Here is a 24286-nt window from a genome sequence, read left to right as displayed (position 1 = left end):
AGAATCAATATCGTGAAAATGGCCATACTGCCCAAGGTTATTTATAGATTCAATGCCATCCCCATCAAGCTACCAATGAGTTTCTTCACAGAATTGGAAAAAAACACTTTTGATATTTAGTGATCATTAGAGATAGAAAAAAATATATGTGTGTGTGTATATATACATATATATATATATGCTGTAGTTCATTTCTTTTTCATTCTCTAATTACTAACAACAAATATTTATTTAGTACCCTCAATGGGTCATACATACACTTTCATAAACATTAGAATTACATCAGTGTCAACAACTACGAAGAATCTGAGATTTTTCCCTACTATTAAGTTAACCAGTGGTCCTGCCATATACATACATATATACACACACACACACACAAATCATACATATATATCAATATATAAATATATATAATATCTATAAATATATCTCAAGTGATCCTGTCGTATATATATATGAGAGTGTGTGTGTATATATACATATATATATATATTTATGTATCTGGAGTTTGATTAGCAGTTACATTCAATTCTCCAAAATGTTGCTCTGGAAAAGCAATTTTGAATCCCTGAAGTGCTTTGGCTTATTCTATATAATCCCTGTGGTACCAACTTTATTGAAATAAGAAAGCAATTTTTCTCAAGAGAAGCAAACAAACGAGACCTCATCTCAAATCCTCAGAGGTTTAAGTTGACTTTGCAAGTCAATGCCCATGAGATGAAGGTATTTGCAACCTGGGTAATGTATATTTTCCTCGCTTGTGATGTGTTTTCTTGTCATTAACCATGGTGCTCTCCCAACTCACAGTTAATTCATCCAAACTGGTTTGCATCCTCTGGGGCTAAAGTAGGAAGTTTGGGCCTACTTATGGCTGCAGGAAATGCCATTTTGTGTATTTTGAGGTAACACAAAAACTGATGGTTTAGGTATTATAAAATCCTACAGTCTCTTGAGAACAATATACTTCACATAATGTATGATGATAAAAAATACAACAAAGATTTTTTTACACAGATCCACCAAAGCAAGCTCAGAGATATAATATTATTACAGAAAATTTATACTGCCATGTAACTGGATATTATAGAGAGAATATATATAAATATCTGAATTAGGTTTAAAGGCAGTGAAATTTAATGCGCTATATATAATTTACTAAAATATTTTTTCTGCTGACTCAGCACTTGGAAGATTACTTGTTTGAAAGGGAGTGTAAGAAATATAGTTCTGGGTAGAAATGCTCTCTTTTTATCACTTATTCTACAAAATACAGTTATATTTATGGCTGGAAGTTTTACAAACTCTATAGATTTTGCAGCTGCTAACTCCTGAAATCATTGCCTAACATTACAGTATTTCTGAAGTGTAAATTAGGATTCAATGCTGTCAAAAGTTGCAGTAATACCTTCTTACATATATAGACAATTTGATTTGCATTCATAAAAATAGAATGCAAATCATTCACCACTTATCACATAGAAACATGAAAACATAGTTCTGTCTTCAAATCATGAACAGAAGCACATAATTGTCAATGTGCTTACTTGAATAAAGGTATGTAAAAATGTGCATTACAGCTTATTTAACTATTTTACTTTTTCTGAAGTTAGTTCTCATTAGTTATACAGTATTCTGCCACACTAGATTGTGGGCATTAATGAACAAATTTTAGAAAATCAAATTCACCTACTATTTAAAGAACATAATTTTCTTATTTTTGAATGATGTATTTTTGTAATATATCATATTTTAGCTAGCCCTATAATGCACTGGAATGTAGTTAGCATTCACATATATGAGAAATTGGAGGTGGATGAATTGTTAGTGAAGTTGTCACATATTTAAGATGTTAAAAAGTAATTCTATTTTAATAATTACAATTTTTAAAAACTGCCCAACTACTGAAGTGGAGTGCTGATATTTTTTCTGGTCTAATACCCTGAGTAAAGTATAAGAAAACAAAATATATCCAGGCATTGTACAATATCCAATAGAAGAATGTGACAACTGACAGAAGGAGAACTCATGAGGTTAGCTGCAAAATCATCCTGGCTTTCTGTAGAAGATTTTCCAATGGCAGCAACAAGCTAAAGTAAAATGAATGGGACTGATTTCTGTGCACTGCACCTGATGAATGTAGCAAAAAGATCATATAATTTTTTAACATTATTATATTGAATTGCATTGATTGATTTTTGGAAGTTAAACACTGTTTTGGAGTATAAATCTAATATGAATATGATATATTATCCTTAATATAGTTCTTAAATTTGATTTGCTAAGACTGTTAGAATTTACATCTATTTTATGAATGACATAATTTTTCTTTCTTATAATTTCTTTTATGTTTTTGTATTATTGATAACCTCACAAAATAAGTTTGAAGTATTTTCTCTTTCTATATTCTCTAGAATATTTGCTGGTAGACTGATACATTTCTCCTTAAAAATTTGGAAACAGTTTGTGATGAAGAAGCTACCTGGGCCTGAAGATATGGTAAGTTTCAAATCACGGATTCAATTGCTATAATAGATATGTAGATTTTCTAATTCTTTTTGCATCATTTTTGATATGTTGAGTACTTTGAGACAATCAATTTCATCCAAAGAAAAATGTTTGTCAAAATATAAAAAGTACACTATATAATTTTCATGCATTAATACATATGATAAATTTTCATTTATAAATTGTTAGAGTATAAATGTGACAAATATTGACTATTTTTAGTTTTTTAATGTGACATATGATTTTTCAAATGCATATTTAAAACAATACCTGTTCTCTTACAGAGATGAATCATGTTGGGTCTTGATTTCAAAGGTTGATTTATATTTTCAAAGAAAATGTTCTTCATAGAAAGAATTTTTAATTACACTTTGAAAAACACTCGTTTCAGTCATAAAACAAATGATATTAGCTATTGATAGAACGAGAGAGCATTTCAAGAAACATAATCTATAGAATTAGATAAATTATTAAAGGGTAGTTCCTAATTAGGCTTATAAACATCAATAATTAATAATTCCCCAAACTCATAGCAAAAGTGCTTTATTCTTTTCAAAGAGGTTTCTTTTTGTTTCCATATTAGATCCATCAACTCTCTGAGGTAACTTGAGAAAACATTTATTGGTTGAGAAATGAATTCTTGGGGATGTGTGCAGTTTGTTTATTATATAAATACTATGAGAAGAAAGGTTCTCTGAATCCCAGGGCAGCTTCATCATCAGAGAACTACAGTGGAATTAATGTAAGATTCTAACATTTCACTATGTGAACCATGCTTCTCCAGGTCCTTACAACGTAGAATAGTTTATAAATCCAAGCTAACTAATGTGCTAAGTAAACCAAAGGAATCAAAATAAGACAAGCAACAACGAAAATATAACTAACTATCATGACAGAAATCTCATTAGGAGAGAATCTGTGAAACGTTTAGGGAGAAAAATAATGGAGTGCTCTGTATAGAAATAATAAGCATCTCTCTAGTCAACAGTTAAAATAGGAAGGGAGGGAAGGGAGACAGAAAAGGAAAAACAAGGCATTTTCCAGTGGGGAAAAAAATAAATTTTTATTTGCTCTATTTCACTGAAGAATCTTGATTAATACAGTTACTATTTTTTATTTTTATTAAAACAATTTTCTTTTATACATCATGTGGATCCATCCAGCCCTTCTGTTTGATCACAGGTGGATGTGGTTCATTATTGGCAGAACTGTGTCCATTTAGGCATTTCAGATCAAATACAATTCCTGGTCATATAAACCTGAAGTTTTTATGGTACCTACGATAATTATGTTTTATGGAAAGGTAGGTTGACATTCAGAATATGACTGAACAGCTTATGACTGAACAGCTTATGTAGGTCTACCTAGAGAGAGAAAATAGACTGATCATGAGGGCTGCAAATGTTGGTCCTGTGACAATTATAGTTCTCATAGTGAGTTAATCACTTGCCTCTGAATTTATAAGTGTCTTCAGAGCTTGCTTCATGTGTAGATACCTCTGAGATATTAATGCCCCTTGATGTGCTGATGAAATCAGTGTGCTGCACCAGATCTGAAGCTTAATACATTAATCAAAAAAAAATGAGTTTAGCCCCTAGAGGCCTCTTGGTAGTATTCTTGAGCGTATCAAACAGACTATGCAGACGAATAGTATTTTTGAGGAATCAACATTCCTTTTTTTTTTTTCCCCCAAACGTGAGAGCTCAGCATTGTTCTTTTCTTTTCAAATTTCTACCAATAAATGTAGAATGCAAAGGAAAAGAGAAAGTTGAAGAAAACAGGTATTTCAACAGTATAGATAATTTAATTTTTAATTTGTTTAATTAAAAGAAATTCAAATTAAATCATCTCTGAAGGCTTATCTTTGATATAGCCTATAGTACAGTAACAAGCACTAGAACATAAGCTCGTCAAGGATTGTAATATGAAAAAGCACAGCATTGAATCCCTAAAGTCAAGCATAAAATCTGCATATGGTAGATGCTTAATAGAAATTGCTCACAAGATATTCATTATCATTAAATAACTTAATCTTCTTAATGAACTATTAATGACAATGAAGATGTCTGATTAATAAATACCTTAATTGGTAAAGTAATGAACTGATAATTGTATTAATTTTAAATTTTCTTTTAAATTGAAAAATAACATTTTTATTTATGCTCGATCTTGAACACAGTACAGTGCTGAAGAGGCATACATATTAGATAGGTTGTATGTACTCTCGCTCTTTCATGGTCCCTATTGTTACTTTTAAATAATTTTTTTTTTTTTTTGGTTTAAGGGGGCTGACAAGTCACGTTTTTTCCTCCTCTGAATTTGTAATCAAATTGAAAATGCAACAAGCATCTGTTAGGAATAAAAAAAGTCATCACTGGCATTTTGACTGGATTGAAAACCTTAGGAGAAGGAACAGAGAGCATGGTGGCTCTCTATTTTTCATCATATTGAATGTAAACTGTCTGTGATCTTCTCTGCTTCTGTTTCCATATGGTAAATATTCTTAAGTCACAACCGACTTTTTACAAATGTAAAATACTATGATTCAACATGTTTGGTGATTCTAGCAAAAGCTGTAATAGAATAGATTATATCTTAGTAAAATATACATTTCCAAAATTGACCCAAGAAAAAAGAAAAGCACACTAAAATATACAAGTGATTTTAGAAGAGATTGGAAAGGTGATTAAAGAGTGCATGTGTGTGCATTTTGTTTAAAGGCTCCAGGACAACATAATTTCACAGAAGAGGTTTTTCTAATCTCTAAAAAAAAAAAAAAAAAAATTATCATGAAACTATTCCAGGTTATCACAAAAGGTAAAAATTGACAGCCGGGCATACTGACTCATGCCTGTTATCCCAGCACTTTGAGAGGCCAAGGTAGGTGGATCACTTGAGGTCAGAAGTTCAAGGCCAGCCTTGCCAACATGGTGAATCCCCATCTCTACTAAAAATACAAAAATTAGCCGGATATGGTGGCACACGTCTGTAACCTCAGCTACTCAGGAGGCTGAGGCATAAGTATCACTTGAACCCAAGAGGTGGAAGTTGCATTGAGGTGAAATCACACCACAGCACTCACTCCAGCCAGGGCAATAGAGTGACTGTCTGTCTGTCTCAAGGTAAAAGCTTTTTTTTGGTTTTAGACAGTTAGCAGATTCTAAATAAATACTAAAACATGAATAAGATGGAGAAAGAAACCAGAAAAAGAATATGCATTATGCATTGAAGAAACAGATGTCAGGAATGTGTTAATTTTTCCATATCAGAAAATGTATTGCCATAATAGATTACATCAGTAAGCTAAAGTGCAGAAAAGTCATACACTTTATCTCTCTGTCAGAAAGATTTTTTGTTTCCTTGTCTTGATCATCTAACAATTGTACAGGGTATGCTAAAGTCTTTTAAAATAAGTGCTGTCTAGACCACAATTAAAGATTTGACAGTATAATGTCTTGCTTAAGGTTAGAGAAATTTTCCCTCCTTTCTATACTGTTTTGCAATATTACCCTTTTTTGTATGGTTAGAGATATTTTTTACTCAATTTCTTTAAGCAGCTAGTTCAGTAATAGGCATTTGCTCTAACATCACATAATTGTTTTTAAAAAGTCTTAAAATCATGCATTTGTTAGTTTGTATTCAGTAGTTCGATCTCTTTAGTTACAACTTTATTTTAGTAGGAAACATGCAATATGGAGAGAGTAAAAGGAATCTCAAATTTGCAAACCTTGTATCTGTAAAAGACAGAATACATAAAAACTTTCACAACTCAAGACAACAAACTATCTAATTTTTAAAATGGCAAATTATTGGGAAAAAAACCTCACTAAAGATATATCGATGGAAAATATGCAAATGAAAATGTGTTCAGGATTATTCGTCATCAGAAAATCCATTGGGGTTGTTTTTTTCCTTATGAATTTGTTCAAGTTCCTTATAGATGTTGGATGTTAGAACTTTATCAGATGCATACTTTGCAAATATTTTGTCCCATTCTAAAAGTTTTCTGTTTGCTCTGTTGATAGTTTCTTTTGCTATGCAGAAGTTCTTAAGTTAAATTACATTCCATTTGTCAATTTTTGCTTTTGTTGTATTGCTTTTGGCATCTTTATCATGAAATCTTTGTTATCATGAAATCTTTGCCAGTTTCTATGTCAAGAATAGTATTATCTAGACTGTCTTTCAGAGTTTGTATAGTTTGCGGTTTTACATTTAAGTCTTTAATTCATCTTGAATTGATTTTTTGTATATAGTGTGAGGAAGGGGTCCAGTTTCAATATTCTGCATATGCTAGCCAGTTATCCCAGCACCGTTTATTGAATAGGGAGTTCTTTCCCCATTACTTGTTTTTGTCAGTTTTGTCGAAGGTCAGATGGTTAATTTCTGAACTCTCTCTGTTTGTTTTTGCACCTGTATCATGCTGTTTGGCTTACTGTTACTGTAAAGGACATAGAAACTTTTCAAAAGAAGACATACATGCAGTGTACAAGCAGATGAAAAATAGTTCAATAACACCGATCATTAGAGAAATGCAAATCAAAACCACAATGAGAAAACATCTCATACTAGTCAAAATGGTTATTAGTACAAAGTCAAAAAAAAAATATATGCTGGCACAGATGGAGAGAAAACGAAATGTGTATACACAGTTGGTGAGAATGTAATTAGTTCAATCATTGTCGAAAGCAGTGTGGTGATTTCTCAAAGAGCTAAAAACAACTACCATTTGACCCAGCAATCTCATTACTTGGTATACATCCAAAGGAATATAAATTATTCTACCATAAAGACACATGTATGCATATGTTCATTGCAGCACTATTTACAATAGTAAAGACATGGAATCAACCTAAAAGCTCATCATCGGCAGACTGGATAAAGAAAATGTGGTACACATACATTATGGAATACTATGCAGTCATAAAATAATCCAGATTATGTCCTTTGCAGGAACATGGAACATGAATGAAACTGGAGGCCATTATTTTTAGCAAACTAATGCAGGAACACAAAACCAAATACTGTATGTTCTCACTGATAAGTAGGAGCCAAATGGCTAAATGATGGGAACATATGGACACAAAAAGGGGAACAACAGACACTGAGGTCCACTGGAGCTTGGAGAGTGAAGAGGAGGGAGAAAATCAGAAAAAAATAACTATTGGGTACTTGGCCTAGCACATTGGTGCCAAGATAGTCTGTATAACAAACTCCAGAAACACGAGTCTCCCTGTTTAACAAAACTGCACATGTATCCCTGCACCTAAAATAATACGAGTTTACAAGAAAGAAAATTCAAGTTAAAACCACAATGAAGTGCCATCACTATGCACCAAACAGCTAAAATGAAAAGGATTAACCATACCAAGTGTTGGCAATGATGTGAAGGAATCAGAGCTCTCATATACTTCTGGTGAAAAAGTAAAATGGCACAACTACTTTGAAAAACAGTTTGACATTTAAAAAAAAATTAAATAGCATGTAGCAGTCATTCTGCTCCAAGGCATTTCAACTAGGAAAATAAAAACGTATTTATTCTCACAAAAACATATACGTAAATGTTCACAGCAACTTTATTCACAAATACCTAAAAGATAGAAACAAACCAACTGTCCATCAACCGATGAAGGAACAAACAAACTGTGGTATACTTATATGAAATACTACTCAACAATAAAAGACAATGACGTCTTTTATTTCATAATCTTATTTTTAATAAAATAATATAAATAAAATAAAAATATTTTTAAAGAAAAGACATAATCTTTAAAAAACTTTGTTAAAGTAATGAAAATAACATTGATGAGTCTCTAACCCATGTTAATGAGTGAAAGGAGTCAGACAAGAAAATGGTACCTATTTTCTTATTTCATTTATATAAAATTATGGAAAATGCAAACTCATCTCCAATGACAGAAAGCAAATCACTGTTTGTTTGGGGATAAGGGGAATCAGGAAACACTGAATGACTGACATGTTCATTATCTTTATTATGGTCATGCTTTTATGAGTAGAATCAGTTTCTAAAACTATATTATATATACATTTTTCTTGTATAGCTTTATTATTCTACCCAGTCTTAGAGATATCTTCGTATATATTATTCTAGATGTTATATAGTATTAGCTTTTAACATCTCGGTCTATGATCCATTTTTAGTTTATAGTATGGGGTAAAAGTTGTCAAGGTTCATTGTTGAATATATATGTCCAAATGTTCAGGTACTATTTGTTAAAAATACTATTATTTTCCATTGAAATACCTTGAATTTTTTTTTTTAAAAACAATTAGTATGTATATGTCAATTTTAGCATGTTCTAATCTGTTTCATTGATCTATCTTTACAATTTACAATAAAGCCAAATTGTCTTAACTATTCTTTGATTATACAGAAAGACTTAAAATAAGGTAGTGTCTATTTCAGTTTTCCTTTATTGTCGCAATTATTTTGTCTCTTCCAGGTCTTCTATTTTTATTTTTTTTTGGTAAATAAAAGAGCCAGCTAAAGTTTGCAAAAAAATGCAGTTTAATCTACAGGTCAGTTTAGAAGTGCCATCTTAAAAATCTTATTAGATATGCTTCGAACAAAATATATCTCCCCATTTACTTAGCTCTTTAATTTATCTTACAATGTTCTGTTATTTTCAGCATGCTCATCAGTTTTGTTAGATTTATCAAATATTTCATCAATTCAGTTTTCTATTGTTCCCTGCAAGCATATTATGGAAATACAGTGAATTTATGTATCTTGAACCTGAATCTTGTAGCCTCAGTAAATGTTATAATTAATTATAGTAATTCATGTATAAATTATTTGGGGTTATATTTAAGCAATCATGTAATAATTAGAAATTACTACAGGTAAAACAAAATATTTTTTTTAGGTTGATTCCATATCTTTACTATTGTAAACAGTGTTGCAATGAACACACACGTGCATGTGTCTTTATGACAGGTGATTTATATTTCTTTAGGTGTACACTCAGTAATGAGATTGTTGGGTCAAAGAGTATTTCTGTGTTTAGGTCTGAGGAATTGTCATACTGTCCTCAACAATGGTTGCACTAAGTGGATGGAGCTGGAGGTCATTATCCTTAGTAAAGTAACAAAGGAACAGAAAACCAAATAAATACTGCATGTTCTCACTTATAAGTGGGAGCTAAATGATGAGAACACATGGACACAAAGACAGGAACAACACACGCTGGGGTCTATGGAAGGGTGGAGAGTGGGCGGAGGGAGAGGATCAGCAAAAGTAACTAGTGGGTGCTAGGCTTAATACCTGGGTGATGAAATAGTCGTCTGCACAACAAACTCCCATGACCCAAGTTTACCTATGTAGCAAACCTTCCAATGAAGCCTGAACCTAAAATAAAAGTTATAAAAAGAAATTTATCTTTCCTTTGCCCTTTAAATTTTCCTTTCTAGACATTATGCTTACTCAGATCCTGATACAATATTGTATAATAGTGGTAAGAGAGGGAGCTACGAACAGAATATTTGTGTTTTCCCAAATTCCTATGTTGATGCCCAGTCTACAATGTGATGATATTTTTAGGTGGGACCTTTGGGAAGTTAAGATATGATGGTAGCACCTTTATGAATGGGACTAGGCCCCTTATCAGAAAAGATATGAGAGCTCTCTCTCTCTCTGCCGTGTGAGGATACAACCAGACGATGGCCATCTACAAAGGATACACAGAGGATACCCACCTGTCACCGGATCTGCCAGCACCTTGATTGTGGACTTTCTTGTCTCCAGAATCATGAGACTTGTTTCTGATCTGAGTGGGAAAGCATTGAGAAAGCATTCAGTATTTCTCCATTTAATATGATATTAACTATAGATGTTTTTATAGATGCCTTGCATTAAAGTGAAGAAGCTTCATTTTCTTCCTAATATTCTGTTTTTTGTTTTTTTTCTTTTTTTAAATCATAGATATGTTTTATCTAACTTATGGAAAAAATAATTTCAAAAATGTGTGGCCAGGTGCAGTGGCTCACACCTGAAATCCCAGCACTTTGGGAGGCCGAGGTGGGTAGATCACGAGGTCAGGAGATCGAGACCATCCTGGCTAACATGGTGAAACCACATCTCTACTAAAAATACAAAAATTAGCCGGGCATGGTGGCAGACACCTGTAGTACCAACTACTCCGGAGGCTGAGGCAGGAGAATGGTGTGAACCCAGGAGGCAGAGCTTGCAGTGAGCCCAGATTGCGCCACTGCACTCCAGCCTGGGCAATAGTGCCAGACTCTCGTCTAAAAAATAAATAAATGTGCTTATATATGTACACAAGTAATCAAGTATCTTTATGCATGTATGTATAGTGTCCATACATATTTAAACGACTGCATCATTATGGAAATTCATCAATAAGTCAGCCAGAACAAGTCCATTTGAAAGAAAGTATTGTAGTCTCCAAGAAGGAACTGAAAACTGAAAGTCAATATAGTTTTCTGGTCCCAAAGGCTCCTCTCTAACCCATACTCACAACTGCACAAAGGCAATATTCTAATGTTAAAGGGGAAATAAAAATAATTTAGAGATCCATTTCAAATTTAAAATACATGCATTTAAATGAAAGAGCATAATCCTGGAAAAATTTACATCACCAATGTGTCAGTAATATGAATAAATCCCATTAATATAAATATGACACTAAAGAAATACATGTCTCTAATGACTTATTCAGTATATTAATCCAAAGTAGAGACTCATAAGATCCACAAACCTGAGTAAAGTAGACAACAAGTGGTGAACATCAGTATTAGTCTTTGGAACAGAGCGCTATTTTGATCCCTGAGTAACATAACATATTCTAAAATTACTTGCAGAGTACATTATTAAAACAATGTCAGGCCTTTCTTTAAAAAACGGAGAATAAGTAAGTTTTTATTTTACTTTTTTCAGTTTATTTCAAAGCTGGTGTATTTAATTAAATCCAGCTCCTTATGGACAAAAATGTTTTTGAAGAGTGGAGTCAATGCTCAATGAAAAATCATTGTAAAGGCCTCCAAGGGAAGCTATTCTGTAATTTCTTCTGATAAACCATCATAGTATATAATAATCCTCATGACTGGAAAATTTATATTTCTGTTTTACTTAAAATACTTACATTTCTATTTTATTTCAAATTCATATTCCACAGTTTTAGCCTGAATTTTTCTCTTCTGTTCTTTCAGATAATAGAACACATATTTTTATTAATTTGTAAATGAAGACCCTTGATATTCTGAAAAAAAAATAAAATAGATTTATATCATTCTTTCAATAAATATATTTGTTTTTATTTTTTTGACCTTGGAAGAGGAAAGGGTCCAAGGCTCACTGGAAGGCAGTACATGGGAAGAGAGTGGGTGAGCTCAGCAACATATTTGGTCTTTGTTCTGTGGCATCTTTGCCTTAATTTTCATTATTACAGTTGGATCTTATTCTCAGGCCAGGCACTTGTATCTGCCTGAGAATAATTACTGAGCTTTAAGAGTATTTTTTACAGTATCTGTGCTACTGCCAACTCCCTCTACTTTCATCACCAAGATGTAAGCCTTTGGGGACAATGCAATATGTGTAGAGAAATAACACATATCATCAGAACCAACACTAGTCAAGGGTAAAACTTTGAGGAAACACATTCCTTTAAGGAAACAGAAACACACACATACACACATGCGCACACATACATACCATATTCCTTATGAGGATATTCTCTCTATATATCCTCTTTACTACTTTGTATTTGGGACGTTTCTTTATGCACATACATCTTTCACGCTCATACTTAAAATATTATAAAAAATATTTTTTTAAATCCAATTAACTTTTTCAACTATGACTTTTTCAAATCTTTGCATAATTTGTCCCTCGCACTTTAACACTATTTGAATATTTTATAAATCAGGAACTTTCCAGTATCTAATGAAAAACTACAAACTGACACAGTTCCTTCATTTTCATTTAACAAGTAATTATTGAGAATATGCTAGCTTTTGGGAAAACACTGGTGAGAAAATACAATACCCCACTCTGTTTTGTTCTCGTTTGAAGTCATTATACTTTGCAATTTACTTGCCTTCTCCTATGCTCCAGTACTGGAATTTTCCTACAAACTGACCCTGGATGTCCCCGCCACCTCCCACCCAACCCGTGGCTTTTGGTATTGTGTTGTCTCTGGAAAAAAAAGCCTACACTCCAGTTCTGTCCTCGTGGTCAACATCCCGCCTTAATCAGATTTTATTTTTCCCAGCACATATCCAATAATCCTCTTAAAATGGTCCTCCTTATGCATAAACACATACAAACTGACAGTAACAAACAAAGCCAAGGGCCTATTTAGAGAGCCTAGATAACTGACAATTCTACATGTTGTAACTTCTAACTTTCCTCACCTCATTCTACTAATCATCTTGTCTTCTTTCACTTACCTCCACCGCCTTTCTTTGCTTTCATCATAGATTCTCTCCCTGTCTCTCCCTCTCTCTCTCTCTCTCTCTCTATGTGTGTATGTGAACATCTAAGTAGGAATTTATTTTATTGCCTTTATATTATTAATCTGAAAATATCTTGGCTCCTTGACTTCACAATCTCAAAGTCATAACATTTCTGCAATTTACCTTTATTGCTTAACTTTGTCTTTGTTGTTGTGTTTAGTATTTTATATTCACTCAGAGACCATGGCAATGGGTGCACTTTTATAAAGCTAAAAATTAAATGAATAAATTATAAATGAATATACGTATCATTTCCTATACAGGAGCCCAGAGACTGAGGAAATGACTACATTTTCAAAACCAGAATATAAATAAACATTTTTAAATCTGCGTGCAGAGTTCATTTATGTAAATTACATTCTTTATTTCACCTTACAATTTTAAAATGTCACCTTGCACATCTAAAGAAGGCATCAGGACTGTTACCCCAAAACCAGAGGTAAAAATGGCCCACGTTTCCATTACTCACTCTTATTATCATCCTTTCTCGGAAATGGATTTGTGGTGTCACTTTCTCTGGTTGTTATACCTTTGCCAAAAAAAGGAGATATAAGAATTTTAATGTTTGATACCCAACTTGAAGACAGATAGGATAACCTCTTGATTGGGCTATGACCTTACTGTGGAAGTTCTCACTTGAGGGATCCCAGCAAAGGCTACCATGTGGGATTCAGTAACCAAACACCCTCCCTTAAAGAACTGTGGCCTGCTTCTCTCACCTAAACACTAGCAACATCATGTTTTACTATAGAGACAAAGGTTGCAATGTGATGTGGCACAACATAAATACACCCTTGTAAGAATGATGGCAAGGAGAATTGCAAACAGTCAAGAAGTCTCCCCAATTTTTATCACCCGATGATGGCACCTTAAGAATCTCCTCCGAAACTCTTCTTCCCTCCGCAAAATAGTTATAGTTTTCTTCATTCTCCATTCATTCTTCCTTTCAAAACTGAGAGCTGTAATTCTTACATCCTTCATTCTCCCCATTTTTACTGGAGTTACATGTTCATAGGAGACATCTTTCTGAGGTGGTCTGAATAACAAGGTGAAAATAATAAACATTATATAGCGTGAATATCCATCATGTCATTAAGAGCAAAAAAGTGTTTAGACATATGTTTCTTTGTCTTTTCTATTTCACATAATACTGATGCTCTGGGGGGAAACACTCCCTAAGGTTTTTTGCTGCATCTATCTTATAAATGATTCCCTTTGATCAAAATCTAGTGCAAGCTTGCCTTTTTTTAGAGTCATAGAGGCAATGATTTCATATCACAGTATTTTGACTCTTGACAGCTCAGTGGGAGTAAGGAAAAGGAGGAGGGGGATTATCTAAAGGAGAGGAAAAGGTTGGGGAGAGGAATTCAAAGTCAGGACAAAGATGACAGGCAAAGCATGAGAGCAGCTGTACAAAATGTTACTTGTTCTCTTCCAGAGACTGGTGTGCTGGAGTGAATGACAACTACTAATTAAAATAGTGGCTTATTATCATGTAAGAAGCGACACAATTTGTCTAAGACCTGGAGTAAAAGATGAATCACTTTCATTTGTAGAAAATTCTAATTTAAAAATATGCCTTTTTAGATGAACATCTGTGGTGTTTTTGACAGGAGACATGTGATAATTAAAACCTTTTTTATTTTCTGACTGAAATATTCATATTATATTGGTGCTGTGTGCCAATTTTTATATTTCTATAAATAAGAATAAAGAAAGTTTTCTACAACTAGAAGTTTATACAATTTATAATTTTTAAGTCCACGTGTCAAAATTAGATACCTAAATCGTGATTCCAAGTTTATATCTTGCCATAAAATATATTGGATATTAACTTTCCAACTTAATGATCTCTTTTTTTAATGGATATCTATTAAAGCAAAGGAATTGTTCTTTTTTGGGACAAATATAAATTACTGTTCTCAAAACACTTACTGCTTGGTGCTTTGGTTTTTTTTTTTAACTTTTTGAGACCTTAAAAAATGATAGCCTTGGTTTTGCTCTAGTTTATACATATCCTTCACAGTTAAGAGAATAATTTTCTAATTATACACATGCGGCAAGTAATTTTATTGTTCCAAGGAAAATGTGTATCTCTCTGATACCAAATAGTTGTTTATGATTTGCAGAATTTGTCTGAATAAGTTAAAGCATGCCATAAATGGACAACAATATGCCTCATCAGATAAACAATAATACTAAATAAGCAGATGTTAACATAAAAAATAAAGGAATACCTTATTTTATTGCACTTCACTTTATTGCTCTTTGCAGATGTTGTGTGTGTGTGTGTGTTTTAACAAATTGAACGTTCATGGCAATTCTACATCGAGCAAGTATATTGACACCATTTTTCCAACAGCATGTTCTCACTTCATTTCTCTGTGCCACATTTTGGTGATTATTTCTAACGTTTTCATTATTATTATATCTGTTACAGGGATCTGTAATCAATTATCATCAATGTCACTACTGTAATTGTTACAAACTTAGCCCACGTGAAATGGAAAACTTAATTGGCAAATGTGTGTATTCTGACTGCTCCACAGACCAGCTGTTACTGCGTTTCTCTCCCTCTCCTCATGTCTTTCTATTCCCTGAGACAAAACAATATTGAAATTAGTCCAATAATAACCCTTCAATGGCCTTTAAGTGTTCAAGTGAAATGAAGAGTCACACGTCTCTCACTTTAAATCAAAAGCTGGAAATGATAAAGCTTACGGAAGAGGGCATGTGAAAAGCTGAGGTAAGCTGAAAGAGAGGCCTAATAGACAAAACTGATTGCCAGGTTGTGAAAGTTAAAAAAAGAATTCTTGAAGAAAATTAAAAATGTTACTCCAGTGAACACACACATGAGAAGAAAGCAAAATGGCCTCATTGCTACTATGGAGAAAGTTTCAGTGATCTGGATAGAACAGATCAGCCACAACATCCCCGTAAGCCAAAGCCTTATCTGTAGCAGGTCTCTAGTTCTTCAATTCTGTGAAGGCTGAGAGAAGTGAGGAAGCTGCAGCAGAAAGTTTGAAGCTAACAGAGGTGGGTTCATTTGGTTAAAGGAAAGAGGCTTTTTGCTGTAATACAAAAGTGTAAGGTGAAGTAGCAAGTGCTCATAGAAAAGCTGTAGTAAGGTATCTAGAGCTAAGATAAACGATGAAGGTGTCTACACTTTCCAACTGATTTTCAGTGTAGACAAAACAGACTTCTACTGGAATAAGATACTGTCTAAGATTGTAGCTAAAGAGGACAAGTCAGTGCTTGGCTTCAAAGCTGCAAAGGACAAGCTGACTATTTTTAGGGGATAATGCAATTGATGACTTTAAGTTGAACCCAATCCTTACTATTCTGAAAATCCTAGGGCCTTTAAGAGTCATAATAAACTATCTCTGCCTGTTCTCAATAGAAAAGCAAAACCTAGATGATAACTCATATGTTTACAAAATGATTTACTGAACATTTTAAACCCACTGCTAAGGCCTGTTCCTCAGAAACTAGAAAAGATTCCTTTCAAAAGATTACTGCTTATTGATAATCACGTGCTCATCCAAAAGCTCTGATACGAATATACAAAGTATGTTTTCATTGCCACTAATAAAACATTAAATCTGCAGCACAAGGATCAAGGAGTAATTTAAACTTTCAAATCCATTATCCAAGAAATAATTTTTGCTATAATGCCTCCGATGGATCTGGGCAAACTAAATTGAACACCTTCTGGAAATAATTCATTATTCTAGATGGCATTAAGAATGTTTATGATTCAAAGGAGAAGGTCAAAAATATCAACATTAATGGAAGTGTGAGCGAAGTGAGTTCCAGCTCTCAGGGATGCCTTTGAGGAATTGAAGACTTCAGTGGAAGAAGTAATTGAAGATGTAATGGAAATAGCAAGAAAACAAGAATTAGATGTGGAACTTGAAGATGGAACTGAACATCTGTAATTTCATGATAGAAATTCAACAGATGCAGAGTTTGTTCTTATGAATGAACATAGAACATAGTTTCTTGAAATGGAAACTACTTCTGGTAAAGATGGTATGAACATTGTTGAAATGACAAAAACATATTTAGAATATTACGTACACTTGGTTGAAAAAACAGCATCAGGGTTTGAAAGGATTGACTCCAATTTTAAAAGAAGTTTTACTGTGAAATTCTACCAGATAGATTGTATGCTTTGGAGAAATCTGCATGAAGGAAAGAGTCAATCAATACAACAAACTTAATTGTTTTCCTATTTTCAGAAATTGCCACAACCATTTTAATCTTCAGCAACCACCACCCTGATCAGTCAGCAGCCACCAATATTGGGGCAAGACTCTTACAGCAAAAAGTTGATTATTCTCTGAAGGCTTAGCTGGTTTTTAGCATTTTTAGCAATAAAATAAAGGTATGTACATTGTTTTTTAGACACAATGCAATTGGAATTCTTTTGTATGCGCTAGAAAACCAGAAATAAAAAATATGTGACTCACTTTATTGTGACATTTGCTTTATTGCAGTGGTCTAGAATCAACTTGCACTAGCTGCAAGGCATGCCTGCATGTGCATTAAATTAAAACAGAACAGTTAAGTTTGGTATTTTATTTTGTCTTATGTTCTTTTTCCAAGCCATATCTTTGGGCCTCTACTTCTATTCTCAAAGTAGTTTATTTTGATCTTCACTTTCTAAGAAGTTTTTTGCTTCTTCATTTTTGTTGTCTTTGCTGTTATTTATACACATATTTTAACCACACTGTCAAGGCTGAGACATTATATGTGTTAGGGGTATGAGGAGGGAGTCAGTGAAATTAATGCATACAGGAAAGATGTTGGAAGAACAAATCTAATAGAGATCTAAGGCAAGTGGCATAGGAAATACTGCCAGCATACAAGAAGGTAGAAAATAAAAATTAATATTTAAGATGTTTCCATTTACTTCCAGGAACTGTACTAGCTGTTTGACAGAAAGTATCTCATTAACTCCTCAATGAAACAGTGTAATATATTCAATTTCTGTTGTAAAGATAAAATTTTGAGCTTAGAGAAATATTCTATTTTTTACAATCACAAAGCTGATAATTACAGTTTAAATTCAGATTATATAGGCTGCAAACACATGTGTCCCTTTCCATAATACACTGACTTCTAAGTAAAAAGAATAAAATAAAGTTTTGATGTTTTAAAACTTCTTCTTCAATATTTATCCTTGTCTAATAACTGGAATGCATCCTTTGACTTTGATTGGCAAAGGAAAAGGATATACCTGCACTTACTTTTTTTAATATAAATTAAATATTAACTAATAGTTGAACTCCTTTCTCACACCATATGTGATAATTGACTCAGAATGAATCAAAGACTTAAATGCAAGAGTTAAAACTAAAACAACAAAAAAAATCTCAGAAGAAAGCATAGGGAAAAATTTTCATGATCATATTTGATGGTGGTTTCTTAAATGAGACACCAAAGGTATAAGCAACGAAGAATGAATCGCTAAAATGAACTACAATAAAATTAACAATTTTTTGTGCTTCAAATGATACCATAAAGAAAGTGAAAAATAAAGAGAAACTACTTGCAAATCATATATCTTTTTCTTTCTTTCTCTTTTTTTTTTTTTTTTTTTTTTGAGACGGAGTTTTGCTCTGTCACCCAGGCTGGAATACAGTGGCTCAATCTTGGCTCACTGCAAGCTCTGACTCCCAGGTTCACGTCATTCTCCTGCCTCAGCCTCCCGAGTAGCTAGGACTACAGGCGCCCACCACCACACCCAGCAAATTGTTCTTGTATTTGTAGTAGAGACGGGGTTTCACCATGTTAGCCAGGATGGTCTCGATTTCCTGACCTCATGATCCGCCCACCTCAGTCTCCCAAAGTCCCAGGATTATAGGGGTAAGCCACCCCGCCCGGCCATCATATATCTATTATATGACTTCTGTGTAGAATACAAAAACAACTATTACAACTCAATAATACAAAGATAACCTAAGTAAAAATTGACCTGGCTAGACATTTCCTCAAAAAGAATATACAAATGGACAATAAGCACATAGGAAGATGCTCCAAATCATTAGTCATCAGAGAAATGCAAATCAAAAATTCAATGAGATACCACCTCATACCCACTAGGATAACTGTAATAAATTATCAGATAATAACAAGTGTTGATGAAGATGTGGTAAAATAAGAATCTTCTTTCACAGCTAGAGAGAATGTAAAATGGTGCAGCCACCTTGGAAAACAGCCTGAAAGTTGCTCAAAAAGTTAAACATCAGGTTATTATTTGACCCAGCAACTCTACTCCTAAGTAGATTCCCAAGAAAAACTGAATGCAATTGTTTATGTAAAAACATGTACACAAATATTCATAGCACTTTTATTCATAAAAGACAAAAGGAAGAAACACCTCAAATTTCCATCAACTGGTGAATGAATTTTTAAAATGTGACACACCAAGACACATCGGACAAAGAAAACTACAGGCTAATATCCCTGATGAACACTGATGCAAAAGTCTTCAACAAAATACTAGCAAGCCAAATTAAGCAACACATTAAAAAGATAATTTGCATGACCAAGTGGGATTTATTTCTGGTATCCATGGATGCTTCAATATATACAAATCAAACAATGTGACACATCAGATGAACAGAATGAAGGACAAAAATCATATGATCATTTCAATTGATGCTGAAAAAGCATTTGAAAACATTTCAACATCCTTCCATGATGAAAGCCCTCAAAACACTGGGTATAGGAAGAACATAACACAATAAAAGCCATGTGTGACAGAGCCACAGCTAGTATCATACAGAATGAGGAAAACCTGAAAGCCTTTCTTCTGAAATCTGGAACATGACAAGGACATCCACTTGCAACACTGTTATACAACATAGTACTGGAAGTCCTTGCTAGAGCAATCAGACAAAAGAAAGTTGGGCATCCAACTTGGAAGAGAAGAAGTCAAATTCTCTTTGTTTGCAGATGGTATGATGTTATAATTGGAAAAGCCTCTTGTCTGAAAGGCAATAAGAAATTCTGGCAATGATGTTGAGAAAAGGGAATCCTCATACACTGTTGGTGGGAATGTAAATTAGTACAACCACTGTATAGAACAGTTTGAATGTTCTTCAAAAACTAAAAATAGAATCACCATCTGATTTAGCAATCCCACTGCTATGTACATACTCAAAGGAAAGAAATTCAGTTTATCAAAAATATATCTTCACTTCCCATGTTTATTGAAACACTATTCACAATAGCAAAGATTCAGAAGTAACCTAAGTATCAATCAACATATAAATGAATAGAGAAATATAGCTATTCAGCCATAAAAGAATGAGATCCTTTCATTTGCAACAACATGGATAGAACTGGAAGTCATTATGTTAGGTGAAATAAGCCAGGCACAGAAAGGCAAATATCACGTGTTCTCACTTATTTGTGAGAGCTAAAATTTAAAACAGTTGAACTCAGGGAGATAGAGATTAGAGGGCTTCTTCTAAGAGGATGGGAAGTGTAGTGGTGCAGTGTGGTTAATGGGTACAAAAATAAATAGAATGGATAAAATCTAGTATTTGATAGCATAACAGGGTGACTACAGTCAAAAATAATTTATTGTACATTTAAAAATAACTAAATTATTACAATCGGATTGTTTCTTACACAAAGAATGTGTATAAATGCTTGAGGTGATGGGTACCCCATTTACAGTGATGTGATTATTATAGATTGTATGCATGTGTCCGAATATCTTATGTACCTCATAAATATATACACCTGCTATGTACCCACAAAAATTAAAAAAGGAATACATCTCTACAATGACGTATTATTCAGACATAAATAAGAATGAAGTACTGATACACGCTACAATGCAGATGAACCTTCAAAACATCATGCTAACTGAAAGAAGCCAGTCACAAAATATTGCATATTATATTATTCCATTGATATGAAATGTCCAGAACAGGAAAATCTATAGGGACAGAAAGTAGGAGTGGTTGCTTAGGGCTGGGGGAAAGGGGGTAGTTGGGGTATGGTAGATAAAGAGTACAGGGTTTCCATTTGGGGATGATAAAAATGTTGTAAAATTGATTACGGTAATGATTTCACTGTTCTTGCTCTTTGAAGTGCATTTTGTTGTAATAAGCCATTTGAGTTATTGAAATAAAATGCATGCTTTGAAATAATGCCAGCCTATATTTACAGTCTGTAAATAACACCTTCTAGCATAAAGGGATTTAAAGTCAAAAGTCAAATCTATTAGGAGTGACCTCAGAAGATGTAGAAAAAGTAACCTCATGTATAGACAATATCAAAATAAACAAAAAAGCGGAGAATAAAAAGTTCCTAAAGTCATGTTAAAATTTAAAACCCTAGCATTAAACAAAAATAAAAACAATGCCCTTTCCTATGAATCTGGATCTAGTCTTAGACTCTTTCAAAGAGAGCATCTCAGGAAACTGGCTTAAGATAATATGGATGAAGAACATGATGCAATACTTTTTGCCTATTAGACCTTGGGTAATTCAAGACTTCTAAGTTCAGTTCAAACTATATGTCAAGCCTGAGGGTAAAATGAGTAATACATTATTCATGCCCTAAAGAAGCTCAGAGTCGAGCTCTGGGAGTATGTGTGTAATACACACACAATACACATACACACTAACATTAGCAGTATGTTCCATGTGGGAGCAGATCAATTAGCTCTAGTATGATTCACTTCGTCTGGTGGGTATGGGGTAGAGTGATGTGGCTAATACAAAGGTCATATAAGGGATATCATTTAAGACAGACTTTTAAAGATATGTGGGAGTTCACTAGATAAAGAAGGTTTCAAAACAAAATTCTAGGTTGAGTAAACCAAATTCACATATTAATATGTCCTTTAAGAAAATAATGACGAGGTAACTTTAAATTGTTAATGAGAAAAAAATGCAAAAAATAAGTTTCAGAGAGCATCAAAAGAGATAAGGTGAATAAGTAGTTATGAACCAGGTTTTAAAGAGCTCTAAAACATTATAGAATAGAAAGTATGTACTTTATTCTATTTCAGTGATTAAAAATTACTCAGATGTTCTAAGTTAAGTACTGGTATGATTGGATTTAAATTCTAAAGTAGTTTTAAAGTTCTACCTAACTTATCAGATTATCAGTAAAACAAGTGAAATAATAAAAACCCTTTTATCGGAACCTACTATAAACCAGGCACTATGTGAGTCACTCTAAATGGATTACTGCTAATCTCTCCAATATCTCTACATCAGGTGATGAAATATGTTCAGGCCAACAGAAGTACTTCTTCCAAGATCCTAGAGATAATAATGACAAGATTCAAGTCCTAGATAACCGAAATCTAGGCTCTGCCCACTATCTCTCTCTGCATCTGGAGAACGCTCTAATACACTGCAGGATGCTTCAGGGAGTGTTTGTGATCTGAAAGTAGCCAGACTCATTAGGTGGAAAATATTTTTAGGATTACACAAGTGAGTGCTTTTGCTACATTCACCTATATAAGAGAACTTTTTTTTTTTTTTGGTCTAATTTGAACCAAAGCTCTCTGCAGTTTAGCAAACTATAATGATCTCAATATGAGCTTACAGTTCAGTGGAAAAGCTCCAGTCCTAGAGTGGAGGATGATTTGGATAACACTTCTAGACAAAAACCCAGAGACTTGAAACAAGACTCCTGGGCTAGTTTTCATGGTATATTATTGGCAAAGAGGAAGTGACAAGGAGACTCAGTTATTAGAATTTAAGAACATAGAAATTGAGAGATGTAAAAATATGATCATTGTATAAGAAAAAGAGCAAGAGACCCAGAGCCAGATTGCTTTGGTTCAAATCCAGATTCTATTATCTTATACTGTAATAAACTCAGGTATGATAACTAACATCTCTGTTCCTAACTTTTCTTATCTATATGTGGATATATTAGTGGCCTATTATTCACAATGTGGTTATGGTACAAACATGGCAATACATGATAAAGTGCTGAGCAAAATATGTGACACAGAGAAAGGACCCTTTTCTCTGTTTCTGGCTATCTCTTTTGTGTGTTTGTCTGTGTGGGTATATGTCTATACAGTCATCCCCCAGAATTCGTAGGGGCTTAGTTCCAGGATTTCCATGGACACCAGAATGCATGGTTACCAAATTTTGTGGATGCTCAAGTCCCTGAAATAAAATGATAAAATAATATAGCATTCACATATAATTGACACACATAATCCTGTACAGTTTAAATTATCTTTAGATTACTTATAATACCTAATGCAATGTAAACAGAACGTAAATAGTTGTTCTACCGTGTTTTTATTTGTATAATTTCTATTGTTGTACTGTTATAGTTGTATGTTTTTATGAAATGTTTTTAATCTGTGCTTGGTTGACTTTGGATGCAGAACTTGCAGATACAGAAGGCTAAGTATATACACTTATGTAACGAATTTGAGACAGCCATTTAACTTCTGTAATCTTTGTTTTTAATATTTCTAAAATTAGAACAATAATATACTATATTTTCTCTCTCCAAAGGGTATTATAAAAACCAAAATTAGGCCAGACACGGTAGCTTACACCTGTAATCCCAGCACTTTGGGAGGCCAGGGTGGGCAGATCACCTGAGGTCAGGAGTTCGAGACCAGCCTGGCCAACATGGTGAAACCCTGTCTTTACTAAAAATACAAAAATTAGCCAGGCATGGTGGTATGCACCTGTAATCCCAGCTACCCAGGAGGCTGAGGCAAGAGAATTGCTGGAACCCGGGAGGCTGAGCCTGCAGTGAGCCGAGATTGTGCCACTGTACTCCAGCCTGGGTGACAAAGCAAGACTCTGTCTCAAAAAAAAAAAAAAAAAAAACCTCAAAATTAACCACTGTTAAATTGTTAAGCTCTAAAGCATAAAATATGAAATTATTAGTATAGAAGCAGAATGGGTAATACTATCAGTAGTAAAATATTACAATAATAAAATATAGGAATAAGCAACACATGTTGTTATCATACAGGAAGAATATGTCAATTTTTTTCCTCAGGTTTTTAGGCCATTCAGACTAGATCTCAATATTCATGTATGACTTCAAATAATAGAAAATGGAGCACAGTGTTCCACATTGAAAGAGGAGTAAGACAAAGGTAGGAGGTTGGGAAGTCATTGGCTGTGTCCAAGAGAGGTAATAGATTAGTGAGATAGACTATGGTATACAGCATGATACAATTAAAAATGAATTTAGAAAGACAATTTGGAGCCAGATTATGAAAGACCTAAAATTATATGTTAACAAGCCCACTGGAATCAGAGAGCTT

General features: G+C 33.5%; 1 long non-coding RNA gene across 1 annotated transcript in view; it reads left to right on the top strand.

The window, feature by feature from the left end:
• The window catches only part of LOC105543673, a 395479-nt gene that overhangs the window by 338541 nt on the left and 32652 nt on the right, over positions 1-24286 (top strand). Inside the window, exons 5-6 of the long non-coding RNA XR_001006657.1 lie at positions 2415-2499; positions 10965-10971. This is a non-coding gene — a long non-coding RNA (uncharacterized LOC105543673). The remainder of the gene's footprint in view (positions 1-2414; positions 2500-10964; positions 10972-24286) is intronic.

Source organism: Mandrillus leucophaeus, unplaced genomic scaffold (assembly GCF_000951045.1).
Source record: "Mandrillus leucophaeus isolate KB7577 unplaced genomic scaffold, Mleu.le_1.0 Scaffold1070, whole genome shotgun sequence".
NCBI lineage: Eukaryota > Metazoa > Chordata > Mammalia > Primates > Cercopithecidae > Mandrillus > Mandrillus leucophaeus.
This window is presented reverse-complemented; position numbering and strand designations above follow the sequence as displayed.